The sequence below is a fragment of the Telopea speciosissima genome, chromosome 5, assembly GCF_018873765.1.
Source record: "Telopea speciosissima isolate NSW1024214 ecotype Mountain lineage chromosome 5, Tspe_v1, whole genome shotgun sequence".
Classification (NCBI taxonomy): Eukaryota; Viridiplantae; Streptophyta; class Magnoliopsida; order Proteales; family Proteaceae; genus Telopea; species Telopea speciosissima.
Genome location: NC_057920.1, coordinates 40,208,295 through 40,226,919, shown reverse-complemented (window position 1 = coordinate 40,226,919; position 18,625 = coordinate 40,208,295).

The window sequence follows — 18,625 nt, the reverse complement described above, 5'->3', positions numbered from 1 at the left end:
CCAAATGAACGTGAAAACAACATTTTTAAATGGTGATTTGGTAGAAAAATATACATCAAACAACAGGAAGGTTATATTGTGTTTGGACAAGAACACAAGGTGTGTAAGTTGGTTAGATCACTTTATGGACTAAAACAAGCTCCAAAACAGTGACATGAAAACCTTGATTCGATACTTATATCGAATGGTTTTCTCATAAATGATGCTGATAGGCACTTGTATAGCAAGTCCTATAAAGGTAAAGGTGTGTTCATCGTACTTTACGTAGATGACATGTTGATACTGGGAATAGATTTAGACATAGTAAAATAAACCAAAAGTTTTCTGATGTCTAAATTTGATACAAAGGAAATGGGAGAGGCTGATGTCATTCTTGGCATTAAGATCTTTAGAAAGGAAAATGAAATTATATTATCTCAATCCTATTATGTCAAAAATATATTCAAAAAGTATGATTATTATGATTTATCACCGATTAAAACACCCTTTGGACATTAATTGTGTTTTGCAAAAGAATTTGGGGTAACCTATTTTCCAAAAAAAATATTCTCAAATTATTGGTTCAGTTACATATCTAATGAATTGCACTAGACCAGATATCGCTTTAGTGGTAAAATTGAGTCAATATATTCATAATCCAAGTATAGAGCATTGGCATGCCATGACAAGACTACTCTGATATCTAAAGGGAATGATAGACTATGGTCTTCACTATAGCAAAAAATCAGTCGTGTTAGAGGGTTATTGTGATGCTAACTGGATTTCGGATACCAAGAAAATGTTAGCAACTAGTAGATATATTTTCACACTAGGAGGTGAAGCGATTTCATGAAAATCGATAAAGCAATTCTGTGGGACAGGATCCACCATGGAAGCTGAGTTTATAGCTTTGGAAAAGGCGGCAACTGAAGCAGAGTGGCTCAAACTTTGATGGCAAATATCTCATTGTGGCCAAAATCGTTGCCTTCGATATCACTTCATTGTGAAAATCAAGTGGCAATAGCTAAAGCTAAGAATAGAATGTACAATGAAAAGAAATGCCACATCCGCCTTAGACATAATTTTGTAAGGCAGTATATTAATGAAGGAACAATAGCTATTGACTTTGTGAAATCTGAAAATAATTTAGCTGATGTTTTCACAAAACCATTGCCTAAAAAAATAATTCATGATTCATCTAAGGGAATGAACTTAAGGCCTATGACATAGGTCATGTGATGGACACCCAACCTATGTGAAGAGGTAAATTCCTAAATTAGGTTCAAAGGGTACAAACAAAATCACTAGATGACCTGTTTAGTACTATTATATATTAACTCATTCTAGGTTGAAAGGAAAGTAGTACCACCACAAAGTAAGGAGGATGACTCTTATAGACTCTTAATTGAGTCGGATCTCATGTAATGTGGGGGTATGTTAACTGTGGTACACACTATGGACTGGCCTAAATAGATGTAGGAGGTGAGGCCGCCTACCAATGAGAGTTTTATTAACGAATTCTCTAAACATCTATGAGACTAAGATAGGGGACAAGGCTGGTTAAAATGTCCATCTTCATAAAAAAGGATATCACAAACAGTCGACTGGTAGGATATGGATGGTGAACTAGTCGGCTACGTCGATGAGGAAAGGTTCAAGAAGTCTGATTTCACCCATACTCTGTAGCGTAATTCAACAGACATAGTGTAGGTTCAAGTCCTGAAGACACCTGCAACGATGTGTCCTACTTTGTCTAATATACTTATCCCTCGTTCAGTATCACTATTTTGAAACTTGTAGGGGAATTATTGTATTATTATTTTCTAAAAGTACTTTTTAGAGTCAAAGTTTCAAAAAAGTTATTTTAAACTTTCCCTCCAAACTTTTGGTTTGATTTTTTTGTGGTGCACTTTTGTGTGCAAGAGGCAATATGGAGCTCAAGGATAGTCCCACATTGGTTGTGGGAAAGTAACTTGAGTGGTATATATATAGAAAGAGAAAATTACTTGGACACCCCCTGTACTATGGCCATTTTGCTTACGATTACCACCGTTTGAAACAATTACTTGACACCCCCCGAAACCTGACGGTGTTAGTCTGCTGTTAGTGTTTAAAAGAAAATGTCTATTTTACCCTTATCACCTATTCAACAGAAAACAATGAAATTTGACACTCTTACCCCCTTCTCCTCCTTCTTCCTCATGCAACCCCACCGCCCCTACCCCTACTGATTTCAAACCCTAATAGATTTCAAACCCAAATCGATTTCAGAAAAGAACTCGAAATTATGGCAGGAGTCTCACAACATTCAGCCTTGAAAATCCAGCACAAACCTCCGCCATGGATCTCGACAGATTTGAACTCGTTCCTCCATAGATCTCGACAGATCTGAACTCATTCCTCTATAAATCTCGACAGATCTGAACTCGTTCAGCCATGGATCTCGACAGATCTGAACTCGTTCCGCCATGGAAATAATGAGTATTGCACAGCTAGGCTTGGGGCTTTCTGGCTCTCTACCTCTACCATGGATCTCGACAGATCTGAACTTGTTCTTGTCTTCACTATTCTGATTATCTTCTTGAAAACCTTACAAATGATGTGGCGATTTTTCTAGAGTAGTAGGTTAGACAAGAGATTGAGGAGGCGAGAATCCGTCTCGATTTTCTTCTTCTATTTATTTCACCATTTCAGGTTTGAATCTTTGAGAACAAAACTCAAAAATCCAAAAGAAAGAACAAAGAATCCAAACCCAGATTTTCCCTTTTTCTTCTTTGATTTTTTTCACCACCTCAAATAGGAACCCAAGACTGAGCATTAACCAAAACTCGGAATCCAAGCTGTTGCTACCAGATTGAAACCCTTTCTTCAATATTTCAACTCCCTTTCCCTCACTCTTACCCGATTCTGCTCTATCTCCCTTGCTTTCTCTCTTTCTCTCGTCCTTTCTTTTCCTTCTTCCTCTCCCTTCATGGTTTTGCTCTTCATTATGTTTTTTTTGGTTGTAGAAGGAAAAAGAAGAAGAAGAAGAAGGGGTAAATCTATCACTTCAGTACCCTTTAAGGGTAGTTTAGGCATTACAAAAATTTAACCGATGACATCATCACTAAACTAATGGACTTGACCTACTTGAAGGAAATGGTAAACTGCTGGGGGTGTTCAAGTAATTATTTCAAACGTTGGAGAGACTAAGCAAAATGGCCATAGTACAGGGGGTGTCCAAGTAATTTACTCATATATATAAATATGGTTGGTTTCTTAAGGGTGTGAGCCCCTTGGAGGGGAGTCACCCTTCTCTCTTGTGTGTGGGGGTCCCTGGGGTACTTTTGAATCATGCGCGCGCGTGTCGAGCTGAGCTGAGCCAGATCAGCCCGGGCGGTGGTCGAGGTCGGGGTCGCGGTCAGGGTATGGGTGTAGGCAAAACCTTCTTTTTAGACATTGAAAGTTTTGCATTTGTTTTTAAATTATTAGAATTTAAAATACGGTTCACCCATGTGTACCATATTCGTATATGATGTATACGTATACGAATAGACACACTCTTATGAAAGGACCTCCCTAACCTCCAAGTACTTGTAGGTATACGGTTAGACACACCTCCACTGGAAGAGGTGCTTCCTGTATGTATGAGGTTACCTATATACGTATGGGTATACCTCCTCATGAAAGGGTATTTGAACCCTATATAAGCCAGGTTTTTTCTGCCATTTTCACAACATAAAAAATGAGTTCTGTCTCTGCAATTGTCCGTTTCAAAGAGTGCTTACTTACTGTATTTTCTTATAAAGTTGAGTGATAGTATAGCCGTTTGGTATCATCTGCACTCGTATTTGGTTATACAACCTATACGTTTAGGAGTGGTTTCATCTTGGAGGGCTAGGTGCAAGGTCAACCCAGTTTGCAGAAGTGGGGCATCTAAAAGTCTAAAACCTTAAGGAGAGTATCAATTAGATAAGACTCAACTCACCCTATTCGTGTTTGCTTCTGTTCGTGATTGTTCGGAATTCATTTATGCCTCTTTGCGGTTGTTGTGCTACTACAGGTATTTATTTATTATTATATAGCAGATTAGTCTTACATCTTCTGCCTTGAATAACACACCCACCCTTAATCTCTCGACTTTGACTGGTTGCTTTGAGAACTGACTTAGGCATCAGAGGATCCCATCGGAGCCATCTCCAATCCCCCTCTTGAGTTTACTCTTTTGGTTGCTGGTCCACCTATCTGGTGGCCAAACATCACCGTGCAATTTTCACCCGCATCATGGATGACTTCTTTTTTTTGGGTAAAAGGGTTGGAGAACTTTCAATGTTCTTAGTAGTATTCATCTTATCTTATCCCAAATTTAAAATTTCTCATTTGATTTTAGCGAACTGTCTGCTATTCAACCTGCTCATGGATTGGGTAGATATGCTTTGAACTAGGGCTGCAACAGGGTCGGGTTGGGCCGGGCTTTATAGAACTCTAGCCCAACCCTAAGTCCCCTTAGCTGGGCCCAGGCCCAACCCAACCCTAACTCAATGCCAGAAAAATCCAACCCTGACCGCCCTCAAGGTCGGGCCGGCCTGACCCTGATTGGCCTTGATCATGGGGAGGGGGAAGGAAATGCATGGGTTGGAATGGCCCGGAGAGAAAATTATCAATTTTACGTAAAATAACACTGTAATAAAATGTATTATAACACTTATTGTCTTCATATATAATATATTATTTAACAAAATGTGGGTGACGTTTAAAGTTTATAATATATTTATTATATCAATATATATTTTATAGTATAACTTAAAACAGAGTCGGGTCGGGCCGGGCCAAGCTTAGTCCAAGGCCTCAACCTTGGCCCGACCCAACCCTGACTTAAGATCAGAAATTTTCAACCCTGACCCGCCCTCAGGGCCCAATATCTCAGCCCAGGCCCTGTTCGGGCTCAGGGTGGATTCAGGCCGATTGGACCAAACTTGCACCTCTACTTTGAACTCTAGATTGTCTTTTTCTCGGTTTCTTCGGCTGTCTTCTCATGGTTGATGGAGGCTATTCACATGGGTTCTTGTTTTTTTATTTTTTACCATACGTCCACAAAAGGAAGGGTTGTACACTCATTTTGTAATATCTATTTTAATTTCTGACCCAAAAAAAAAATATTTAAATGGGTTTGTTAATTGGAAAAGAGTGCGAGACGCTTCATTGTATTGAATCTTGTTTTGTTATTTCTACGCATGGTTTTAGTGCACAGATCAGGTAACGGTTCTGATCGGTTGAATTGGAAAAATTTACCCTTGAAATTTCTTTTAAAAGTGAATTTTTTTTATCATTTTACCTCTTATCCATATCTATCGGATACGGTATCAACATAATATTGGGATCAATTACTTGAAAAATGGTACATCACCTGATATGAGAGTAATACGGGCAACACGATATTGATACTTAAAATCATGCTTCTATAGATGAAACAATACAACACCCATACTTAAAACCATATTTCTACGGCTTGGCCGATTCAGTAACAATACGTAGAACCATGCTTCTACGGCTCTACTCATACCTCTTGGAAGTTGGAATAGAGACAATACCAACTAGATAGAAATATAGAATGGCGACATTAGAGCCAGTACAAAATTATTGCTTTTTCCGTACGTTTATATTAATGCTTTCTCCTTTTTATTTTGAGTCTTCTCCGAATGGATAAAAATATAAACAAAAAAAATTACAATCGCTTGTACTCGTTTTGTGGACCCAAAGCAGCCCTCGTCTTGGTGGGCTCTTGACTAATTGGAGCATCAACTCAAGAAACAGAATGTCCCCATCACCATGCATATATGTATTACTGGACTCATCGGCAAAATTCTCCCTTACTACTCACGAAAGCTTTTGGTCCAACACAAGACACCACCGCCTAGAAGTGTAAGTTTGGCCTTATCAGTCTGCCCTGAGTCCGAACAGGACTTAGGCTGGATTTTTAAACCCACACAATGGGTTAGGATTGAAATTTCAGGGCCTGAGTCAGGGTCGGGCTGGGCCAATGGTTGAGGCTTAGGGCTAAGCCTAGCCCTATCTGGTCGTGTGTTACGTTATGCTTTACAATTTATTGTTTATATTTTGTAATTTTTATTTAGTATCTAATTATCTATTGATTTACCAAAAAAAAAATTTAATTATCTATTGAACGAAAATATTTATAATTTTAAGATTGTACTAAGTTTTTTAATCCAAAGAAAAGTCTAACAGTCAATTGAGTATGAAATAAATCAATATCCAATCATATGTATCTCATTTTTTTTAATGGGACGACGCAAATGGCAAAAAAGGAAGGCAAGTCAGGGCCAACTAGACCCTAGCAAAAATCAAGGTCAATCAGGGCCAACTAGGCCCAACCCGACACAATCAGGATCAATCTGGTAGGATCAGGCCTAGGCTGAGGTATCTCAGCCTAACCTAGGGCCGAGTTGGGCTTGGGTTGAGCTAAGAGGACTCAGGGTTGGGTTACGATTTTAAAAAACCCGGCCCTATTTCACCTCTACCACCGCTCCAATACTTGAACCTTTTTTCATTCCCTCTTCTTTTTATTCTCTTAACTTCATTCAATTAAAGGGAACTTGTGCTCTTTCCCCCTATTTCTCTTGTCGCATCTTCTAATTAGAGGATCTCTTACGAGCTAGGTGCTTGTCTATTGGGTCTAGCCCCGAAATCTGCAAAGGTTGCTTGAAATTTACTAGGCCTGCCCTCCCTCAAATTGGTGTAAGCTTAATGTGAATGGTTGTTCTTTAGGGAATCCAAAATAGTAATGAAACCAATCTTTTTCCATTATCATATGGAATAACGAAAACCATCCCATACTCGAATAAGCAACGGAAAGAATCGATTCAGGTTCTTTGGCATCCCATGAATACTTAACCATACAAGATTAACCACAAAAGAGTTTTTTAGATTTACTAAACTGAAGAGCCTCAAGTGTTGTTCCTCCTCCAGATAGTGGTTCTTCCTCCAACGAGCACACGGAGAAGGACGGTTTTTAACCTCTCTTGGTGTAAGGTTCTCCAACTCAATGCAAGATCTCTTCAAAAACTTCTAAAATTATCAGGTTTCACCAAATTCTAACTCCCAACAGCAAGAGAGTAAGAAGAGACAAGAGAGAGAGATAGAGAGAGAGAGAGAGAGAGGAGAATTCGGCCAGGGGAGGGGAGCTAGGCTAGGATGCGTGCCCTCCCCTTGAGCATGTTTTTATATGTGTGGGACAAATTGAGGTCCCTACTCCATGTTTTTATTGGCTCGGAATACCTTTGGTGTGGCCAGAAACTTTGGTGTCGGAAAACCCCAGTTTTACATTTCTCCAACCTCTTCTACATCTTACCAGGTTGTCACCCTTCTTCTAGCAGGTGACCCTCTTCCAAAATGCAATCCCCTCGTTCTTCTTCGGCTAGCTCATCTTCAGTCTTGTTCCCTCAAACCCATTCCTCCAAGGTAGACTACCTTTATGAATTAAGCTATACCCCTTCTGATCAACAAATTCATCCTACGAATTTCCCCATCCTGAATCCCTATGATGTCTTTCCGCACCATCCTTCTTCTCTTTCTAAGACCATTCAGACTCTTCTGGCCCCTAAGAAAAGTCCTGGTCTTAAGGAGTATGTACAGGCCTCCCCATTTTCCCAAAATCAGGTTACTGCTTCTGGTAAAGAGCAGTATTTTCCGATAGAGATTCCTCCAGACTTGATTCGGCAATGGCTTGCTCTGGGATACACCCATCTTCATCTTGGAGCGGTTAAAATGACACTTACTTTGCATGGCCGTAAAGGTCTCCCAATAGTCATGAGGTTGGACTTGCTGGACACCCATTCTGAACAATATCAACATGTTGTTCTTACCAATGTCCAGCCTACCTTAAATGATGGCACAGTCTTCTATACACTATACCTCAATTACAACATTTCTCTGCTTGATCCAAACCCCCCTACTGCTTGGCAATTTCTGGTTCAGATTACTGGAGCACCTCAAGTTAAATCTGCAATAGTTGCAACCCTGCACTATCAGATTTGTTATAGATTGCAGAATCATGCTTTTTATCTGAACACTGGACATACCTCAAATGATTCAGCCCTCTTTCTCCATATCGGCTCTGATAAGAGGCCGACGATCACTCATGTTCCTCGCCAGCTCAGTCGTACCGACCTCTATCAATTGGTTCCAGACTCTTGGGTTACAGCCTATGAGTCTACTCATGAAAAGTAGCCTACTCCTCCCCTGGTTTCTACAGATCCTACCTATAAGAGGCTCGACGGAGGCAAAACGGAGATCCATTTCCCTAAGCCAATCAACATGGGAACTACAGTCCCTTTCTTCCCTGACTAACTTGAAGAACGACTATCAGTCCCCATTGCTTCATTTGATGCTCAAGGAAACCCTGTATACAGGTTCCAAAGCCCTACAGGTCACAAGTTCTTTGATGTGTGTGACTGCCCTGACTGCACTCCATCTGACACTTATGAAGCACCTTCAAGGCCCAAAAGAAGGACTAAAAAACAAAAGGATCCACGGTGGATACGGTAGAAACAAGGTTGTCCAAATGTTGGCCCTCTTGGAGATGACCCTGGCAAGTACCAGTTTATTGTTGAATATAGAAGCAGAAAGCCCTGTTCCTTAGGATGTTGCCCTCAAGCTCCGATACCTTCTCCTCCACCTACACCATGTTGCATGCTCAGTGGCAGTGGTGGTGGAAGTGGCTCTAGTTCCATTAGCAAAAATTTTCCAGGTGCTGCAGATTATGAAGATCATGACCATCATGTGCACCGTTGGAAAGTTACTCCACCAAATACAGTTGATCAAAATGGACGGCAACCAACCAATACTTCTGTTGAGGCTCAATTAAATTGGTAAGCTGAAAATGCCATTGTGCAAAACCAATACCTGCAAAAGATAGTGTCTTATCAAGAACACACTACTCTCGCCTTGCAAAAGTAGGATTTGGATGTCCGCTACCTCAAAGAGCGAATCGAGGTTTTACATAAGGAACTTATGCACATAGCTACCACTGTGAAAGATGTCACTTATGCATCTTCCCTGATCTCTGCCCGTGAAAAAGAAAAGCAAAGGCTTGAAGAGCAACTTAGTTGGGTCCAAGCTCCATTCCAGTCTTCACCTTCTCCTGTCAAGTATTATCTAGATTTTCCTCCAGTACTTGAATATGATGTGTCTTCAACACCCACACACCATAGTTTTCCTACAGAGATGTTCAAGGAATTACAAGAGCTGCGACAAGATCAAAGACGGCTTGGTTAATGAAAGTCATCTAAGCCATCTTCAAGTTCTCGATCATCAATGTCTCAGCCCTCACCTCACCATCAGCCTAGCACCAGAATGGAGTATCAAACTCACCAATCTTACCCTCTTCAGTCTTACCAGTCCTACTCCCAACCCACCTTTCAACCTGTTCATCTAAGCCCTCCAAGACCAAGCTTTGTCCCCTATATACCCCCAGTTACAAAACCCTCATCAACTCAGCCAGCTTGTTCTCCCTTACTTCCGGCTATAAACCCGAACTCCCTCAGTACTTTCCTTAAACAGCTATATTTGGAATCCTGACAAACTATTCTGGTTCTCTCTCTTAAAGCACCAGCTGAAGATCATTTTGTACCTTCAGACTCATGTCCTGACATTGAAGATGACATTCAGTTAGTCTTCGCTACCAATCCCCCTCAGGATCAGCAAGATCAACCAAATACAACAGGTGTCACTAAAGTCCTATCTGAAGAAGAAGAGCATGTTGGTGAAAATGCCTTGCCTTTCCAGGCTCCATTGCCAGAATTCCAGCTATTTCAGAATCAGGACCCCAAATAGCTGTTAACTTTTGATGGAGTTCCTTTCTACAAATGGCCTAACAAAATTTCAGAGTTTCATGCTTGGTTAATAGCCGAATTACTCCAGGAAGGCATGACCCCTCATGGAGCCATCACAGAGTTCCTCGCCAGAACTCATGGTACCCTTCGAGAATGGTACATGGCACTGGGTCCTTATAGACAGATGTAGTGGGTACAACTTGGCCTTGATGAGTTTGTTCTCCAGCTGTACAATGAATTTATTGGCCCACTTGAGAATAATCGTGTAAAAGCCCGTGAAGAATACTTCCAAATGAAGTGTTGCTCTTTCCAGCGTTCTGACTTGGAGAAACATTTTACTCGAATGATGGACCTTTTCTATATTCTTGGTGGCATAGATGATGTGAATATGAAACAGGTCTTCCTCAACTCTTTTCCAGAACCATTGGGAAATGATGCTATTAAACATCTGCACACCTAAGGTCTGCAACTGCATCAAGTGACTCTTGGGAGGCTTTACCAAGAGATTCAAACTGCTCTCCAGCGTTTGTGTAACCAGCAGCAAATCTTCAAGACGTGGGAGAAGACCACTGAGAAGTTGAGAGACACTTGTGATAGCTCCTACTTGAAGATCAAATGCAAGGATCAGTCTTGTTATTGCCCTACCAAGAAAAAGTCTCACCTCACCCGTCTTCACAAGCATCGGCCAAACTCTCACAAGCATTTCAGGTCATCTCGACGGCAAGCAAAAGGCAAGCGATACCGCTATTTCAAAAGAAAGAAATTTCACGGTAAAACATCTGACAGATGTTTCTCCTATGGTAAGAAAGGTCATTTTGCTAAAAACTATCCAGACAAACAGAAGAAAGCCAAACTCATGCATATGCTGACTCAGTTTGATGTCGTGGATGATAAGGATGCTGACATAGAGTCTTTGTACTCTATTGATGAAGAATTCTCTCCCGACCTCCTTTTTGCCCTAGAAGATTACACCTCAGAATCTGAATCTGAATTTGACACTGAGTCTGACGGATTAGAACCTGTCTACCCTCTTTACCAGTCCCCAACACCATTATGTCCAGCCACCCACAAGATTACCCTTCCTTTGGCTCCTTTGTATATAGTCCCTACTGCATGGGATCGCCCTGTCAAGGTTACAGGATATTTTGACACAGGTGCTACCATGACCATTTTAGCCCCCCATGTATTACCCTCTTGTTGTTGGAAACCACACAAGCAGTATTTTACTGCTGCAGATGGAAAAACCTTTGTTGTCGATCTTATTTCCAAAGAACCCATCAAGTTCAAGATATTCCCCACTTTGACAGTCAGCCATAGAGTCTTTGGATCCTCCCTCCCAGGAAGAGATGCCCTTATTGGTTTTGACCTACTTACCAAGTTTGCCAATCTCCAGTGGAGTTCACAAGGTCTTACCTACAAAAAGCAATTCCTTCCATGGACCACAATACCCAACCTTTTTCTATTAACCCCCCTGGAAGATATTAAGCACCCATTGATTTCTAAATGTTGTGTAGATTCTCACACAGAATTCCTTACCAAGTGTGATCATCCTTTGTGGCAAAATCCTCAATTCTTCATTCATCTCCCCTTCAAGAAGAATGAGGATGCCAATCCTACCAAGGCCAGTCATTCTGGAATGAATCCCACTCACTTAGCCCTTGCTCAAGAAGAAGTCACATTATTGTAGGCCCAAGGATTGATTGAGCCCACATCATCTCCATGGACGTGTGAAGCTTTTTTATGTCAATAAGAGAGCAGAGCAGACTCGTGGCAAGTTGCGACTTGTGATAAATTATCAACCCCTTAATGCTTTTTTGGCAGATGATAAGTTTCCCTTGCCAACCAGGCCAGCTTTGATGTTACAACTTTCAAGAGCTACAATTTTTAGTAAATTTGATCTAAAAGCAGGTTTCTAGCAATTGGGAATACATCCTGAAGACAGGCCTAAAACAGGATGTTGCATCCTTGGTTTCCACTTCCATTGGAATGTCATGCCATTTGGTCTCAAGGTGGCCCCCTTCCTTTTCCAAAAAGCTATGATGAAGATATATGCTCCCATCCAAAAGCAGGCTCTCATCTACATTGATGACATTCTCTTGTTCTCCACAACAGAAGAAGATCCGTCTAAGCGGCAACTCTCCTCAAAAGTTTGACTTGAATTGCAATGTCTAATCCTAGTGCACTTTCTTAAAAGGAAATAATTATTTATTTTTATTTCAATGGATAATTAAAAATTATTGCACCATATCCATTAAATAACATAAATTAATTTAATTAGCAAATCATTTCCAAAATGAATAACTACATAATAACAGTTTTTTATATACCAACCCTCCACTAATCAACATCATCATTATGGAATCTAGGGCATGTAACATCAATACTACCAAATCATATTCTATATTACATGTCCATATCAGAGTGTCTATGTGTGATCGGAATCGCTAAATTCGATTCAAATACATTAACTAAAATTCATATATATATATATATATATATATATAATTAACATTTTATGTGAAAATAAATTTTGCAAACCATTTTTAAAATAGTACAGGATCCTGATTCTCATCCAACCATCCACAAATAATCTCTCTCTTGATGTTCCCCAATCAGGTAGTGGAAACCTTATTGAGCGACTCTTTCACTCACAAAATGCTCACCAGCACCCAGCATATCGGTTTTGGACCATAGGACCTCAATTATTGATATACCAAGGTACGCGTTTACATATTACAGTGATAAGGCCCTCTCAGGTATAGGGTCTCAATGACTTGTGTTTATCCCTTACCTACAACTTGCAATAATACATGAGGAAATCGGCATGATAAGACTCTTTGCTAATGCACACATATGTGTCCTTTTGCCACAGATCAAACAACGAAAGACCGATCAAGATTTTCCTCAGCGATTGACCCTTAACCGTAGATCGTTACCAACAGAGGGTCGGGCAGTTGATATCGAAATTCCCGTACCCTGACATCAACATGCCTAGGCATACCTAATACGATGACCATATAATAAGGGTGCCCAATCCAAACCCTAGTCGTGAGTCCAATTTAAATTGTAAACTTAAGGACACAGACAACTCAAAAAGTTTATATCGCATGTGATAATATTAAACCAAAACAAATAAATTGTTCAATTTAGACCAGACCGGGTTTAATGGACACATAAATCCAACAAACCTAGTAGGTTGGGAGCAAGAGGTATTATTTGTGATAATAGAGCTCAGGTGGTGTTCTCCTACAAAAAAAATTTTGGTGTGAAAATGAACTTTGAGGCAAAGTTTATGACCCTCATCTATGGTGTAGAACAACCAAGGAATCTTGTATTAGGAAACTGCGGATGGAATGTTATTCAGCAACTGTTTTGATAATGGTCTCCAGTGGTAAAGTCCCTTAGTTTGCATCGCAAGGATGGTCTTCTCTTCAATCCTATCTTCTCTATATTGAATGGAAGATCTCGCACTGTTTTAGAGAAGTTAACCTTGTGGTAGATTTTCTTGAAAAATCAACAGCTGGATTACTATATTTGACTACTATGGTTGCTTTACCTTCGCTTGTTCAAGATGATCTATTGATTTATGCGCAATGTAGACTGAGATTTTGGGTCTCCGCATCTTAATTTCTTTTTGTTAGCTGCTTCCCTCTCTTATTGCTGGTAATGCCCTAGGTGGGAGTGGTTTAGCTTGCTTCATTATAGTTGTGTCTAGCTTTATCCAATTTATCCCTGTATCATTTCTTTTCTTTCTTTCTCAATACAAATGATATTTTAGCAAACAAATAAAAGTGTTTGGGCTTAAATTGATCTTTTAAAAGACTAAAAGTAGCCTATCATGCTAATGTGAGGCAAAAGACTCAACATTATTGCCTTTTTTAACCTCCCTGCAAAATTTTCAAGAAAACAAAGGTTTATACATGAAAGAGAATGAGAAGTCTCATATGGATTGTTTAAAATAAGGGGACATTCTCTGTGGGGCAGTGGAGGGGCCATGCGTGCACGACAGCCAATGAGAGTGTGTGTTGGCAGCTCGGGGGGCAGAATTTCAGCCTTTTATAGGGGGCAGGATAGTCATTTCACCCCTCAATGTGTCTGGGCATGACCCACGCCCCCCGTAGAGAACATTTTCCCTTATAATAATAATAAAATTAGAAAAAAGATTCATATTCGATTGCACATAGCTATCAAAATCATTCATCAAATAGAAGGGTTTGGTCATTTCAACCCCAATTGTCCCCATCTGATGTTCTGCGTGTGACTATGCACGGTGCACGACCGTGCACAGAACCTAGCTTTGATTTTCTTGTTCTAGTAAACATATATTTGATACATTCATCATCATTCATCTAGAATATTTCATATTAATGAACAAAAATATTAATCTTAGAGTCTCTAACCTGGATAGTGCCTTCATGAATAATCTCAAGGGGTTTTCAAATTTCTTTGGTAGTCTTGAGGATGCAGATTCTATTATATTCATTAGGGTCTAAAGCAAAATATAAAAAGCTCTTAGCTTTAGAGTTAGAACTATGCTTATCTTTTTCTTCTACAATCCATATGCTTTTTTCATTCTCTACACTCTTTCCATCAATTGTTTCAGTTGGAGGAGAATAACCTTCTTCAACAATAGTCCAAAGATCAATGTCAAAAGCTTCTATAAATGCCATCATCATGTTCTTCCAATAGTTGTAGTTGGTGTCATTGAAGAATGGTGGACAAGATAAAGAGGATTGACCTTCCTTGTTATTTTTATAAACTGTAAAACACCAGTAGCATCAGTCATCTCATATGATATACATCTATCTCTTATTATATTTATGAAACTACTGTTAGTATCACCTCAGAAAAACATCTCTGTAATTGCATCAAAATGACAGAATTCATATATATATCAAAATGTATATACACCAAAATCTCTTATCTTTCTCTCTAATCATCTATTCAGAAGGCCTCACATCCTTCCCTCTAACTACCTTGACATAGTCAACACACTGGCACTCAACATGTGCATGCTATGTAAAACATTCATAATTATGGGGTGAGCTAACTAGTTAGTGAGAAAAAACATAGTTCATATCATGTTCATTGTGATGAAAACGGGTTTGGGGGGGGGGGGAACCAGACCTTAAGGTCTCTTATGACAAGGTGTTGCCACCTAGATTAGGGACTAGGACCCTTACTAAAGATAATACAAAATACTCCATCAAATTAATCCAATCCAAAGATTGGGATCCGTGTCAATTCTGATCCAAGAAAGGTGTTAGGCATCCACGGTCCATCTGGTAAAAAATGGACTTCTACCCTAAGTTAATGTGTTTTAGTGAGATGAAATTGAAATACACAAGCGTGCTAAGAATCACATACAAATAAAATCACCAAGGAGGGAGAAAGGGATGGCATACCTTAATCCAACTTTACCTGCAAGGTTAGTATACTAGAATTTGAAGCATTCATGGCATATTTAAAGGAGGAACCCTATGCTAAACATGATAGGGACATTCATACACATGCTGGAAATTAGAGATTCACCACTCATAGCATCAAAGCATGAGAAATAAGCAATATGAAGCATTAAAATCATAGGAATCATCTTCATTTGGACGCCTTTATGGTGGGTTTCCATTTTCCTGTTCATTCGTTCGTGACCGATATACTCAACCACTGGGGATTAGCCCCAGGTCAGGTCATGCCTAACTCTTGGAAGGCAATATTCAGTTTTTTTATTTACCTCTCTGTCCGTAGTCGCGAGCTGAGCCTTCCTCTCTTTTCTTACTTCTATTGTCTAAAAAAGTATAATGAAGGCTGGTACTACTTCTATCGTTGGGACCTGGGTGATACGTGGGCCCGATTCAAGTTTTATGATGAAGTGCCCACTTCCAATAAATACTGGAAGGGCAAGTTTTTCTTTGCGGTCATCCCAGGGAATTCGCTGAGATCGGAGTAGCCCAAGATCAACATTCGGGTCAGGAATCGTATGGTTGGTCTGACCCGAGACGAACAAGAGTCGGTGAAAGCCACTCTTCTTGGTCCCAGGTTCGACGTGCGCAACCTGAAGTCAGAGGCCTTTCTTTTCAAATATGGTCTCAGTCCGGGTCAGTCTAACCCCCTCCACTTTGCCTAATTTACTTTTATCCCTTACTTCTTCTCTAGTCTGATACTATTTTAATCTTCATTTCTTTCTCTGTGAAGTTGGATCCGGCTTGTCTCGCCGCCATTGTCGCCAAGCAGAAGGCGTCAAAATAGGATAAAAAGGCAGCTAAAAGAGCTGTGAATACCCGACCTGAGCAGGCATCGGGTTCGGGTATTCACAAGAAAGATAGAGAGAAGGAAAAGGAGAAGGAGAAGGAGAAGGGGAAGGGGACCGCAGTTGATCCCCGAGGCAATAAGGGTCGGACCCCACCCCCCAAGTATGATAACAAGAGAAAGTGTCTAGAGGACGATCTTCCCGACAAGCATGGGAAGACAAAAAGACAATCTGAGGAAAGTCCTTCGCTGGCTTTGAGTGAAGACCAGCTCCCCCTCACCGTCCTCTCCTCCCGAATGGCTGCCAACCACCCCGTTCCCTTCAACCCGGGTTGGGTGGTGACTGCCGACGACTCGGCTTGTGATGATGGCACCGTCGCCTGAGAAGCCCTGACCAAGGGTCGCCTTCCTCGGGACGCGGCCCATCTGAAGTCTCTTTCCCATGATCGCTTTGTCGACATTTCCTACAAGGAGGTTGCTAAGGTAATTACTCCTTCCTGACGACCACCTATATCTTCCTATGCCTTCAGTGATTTCAGCTCATGTTTTCTCTTTTCTTTTTTCTTTTCTAGGGTCTCCTTTCTTCTATAGAGGCCATTCTTTGGGTCGAGCATCTTATGGAGTCAAATAGGAAGCTCTCCCAAGAACTGAAAGACTTCAAGGCATTTGTCGAGACCCTTACCAAGAGTAAGGAGGAGGCCGAGACCGACCTGGGCAACATAAGGACCCAGCTGTCTGAGACAATGGCCTTGAACGGAAAGTTGTTGGATGAGCAGACTCTTGTTAATGATAGTATTAAGGTCATGTCTGAAGAGCTTGCCTAGGTCAGGTCATCCAAGGAGGAGCTGAAGAAAATTTTTGCCGATCAGTTGGAAGCTGCTCGGGAGGAGGCTGTCAAAGCTTTCAAGGCCTCGAAGGAATTCGAGGACCTTATCTACAAGTACAATGGTGAGGCCTTCGCCCTTGGTGCTAACACAACCTGCCACCATGTTTATAAAGCCAACCCAGGGTATGACTTCTCTGACTACCATCAGTATGACCCTGCGGTCTAGAAAGAGGTGGCAGATGCCGAGGAGAAACTACAAAAAGAGGCTTAAGAAGCCATTCCCGTTCTCTCCGAGGCTACTGCTCTTGTTGACGATGCTAAGGCCCAAGACGCTGACGCTTCCTCTCTAGCTCCCCCGACTAATGATACCAAACCCAACCCAGCTCACGGCAAGATTGATGTGGTGGTGGATTGATCCATCTTTTTTCAGTTCTCCTTTTGTACTTACATATAATTTTTTTTTTTAATGTAAGCATGACATGTTTTAGTCAGGCCGGTCGTTGTAGTACCGACCCATTTTGTAAAGTTTTGAAAAATTGTCAAGTCAATAAAAAATTTTATTATCTTCTTCTTCATTTGTACAAAATTTTAGTGTATCTTATATTAGTTGGTGATTAAGTGTGTGTTAGATTCCGTGCTCACACAAAGGCCAGGTTGGATTTTTTACTGGATGAGGTCTTTGGTGCCTCTTGGGTGAGGCCTCTTAGGTCCTCATGGTCGAGGCTCTCTCTGACCCTGAGGTCAGGTTGGGTGCTTCACGGATGAGGTTTTTTGTGCCTCACGGGTGAGGACTTCTTAGATCTTCATGGTTGAGGCTCTCTCCGACCCGGAGATCAGGTCTGATACCTCACAGATGAGGTCTTTTGTGCCTCATGGGTGAGGACTTCTTAGATCTTCATGGGTGAGGATCTTCCTGATCTCGAGGTCAGGTCGGATGACTTACGGATGAGGTCTTTTGTGCCTCACGGGTGAGGACTTCTTAGATCTTCACAGGTGAGGATCTTCCTGACCCAGAGGTCAGGTGGGATGCCTCACAGATGAGGACTTTAGTGCCTCACTGGTGAGGATCTTTTTTCAAAGAGTAGAGTTAATCATAGATTGTTCTGAAGAGTGTCAAAATTTCCTTGTATATTCCTCACTATAGAGTCGATACATGGTAATATAGGAAAAGAAGATAACTGAATAACAGCCACCAGTAGTGGTCAGATCGGGGTTTTATTGATAAAATCTCCTCAAATTTTTTGAATTCCATGGTCTTAGGATGTCTTCGCCCCTTTTCAAGCGATATGTTCCCGGTCGGATTACCTTGGAAACTATGTAAGGGCCCTCCCAATTTGGAGACAGTTTGTTCACATTTCGTGGGTCGGAAGCACTGGCCTTACGTAGCACTCAGTCTCCAATTCTGAAGGTCCTTGGTCGTACTTGGGAATTGTAATACCAAGCCGTCCTCTGCTGGTAGGCTACATTTTTTATCAGAGCGTTCTCCTGTGTCTCATCTAGGAAGTCTAAGTTTGCCCGTAGTCCATCCTCATTTGATGCCTCGTCGAAAGTCGCAACCCGATGTGACGTGGCCAGGACCTCCACAGGTGTCAGGGCTTCTATGCCGTATGCCAACCTGAATGGTGTCTCCCCAGTCGGCATTCGAACCATTGTTCTGTATGCCCACAAAACACTGGGTAGCTCATCGACCCACCTTGCCTTGGCCTCGAGTAGTCTTTTCTTAATCCCATCCAGGAGAGTTTGA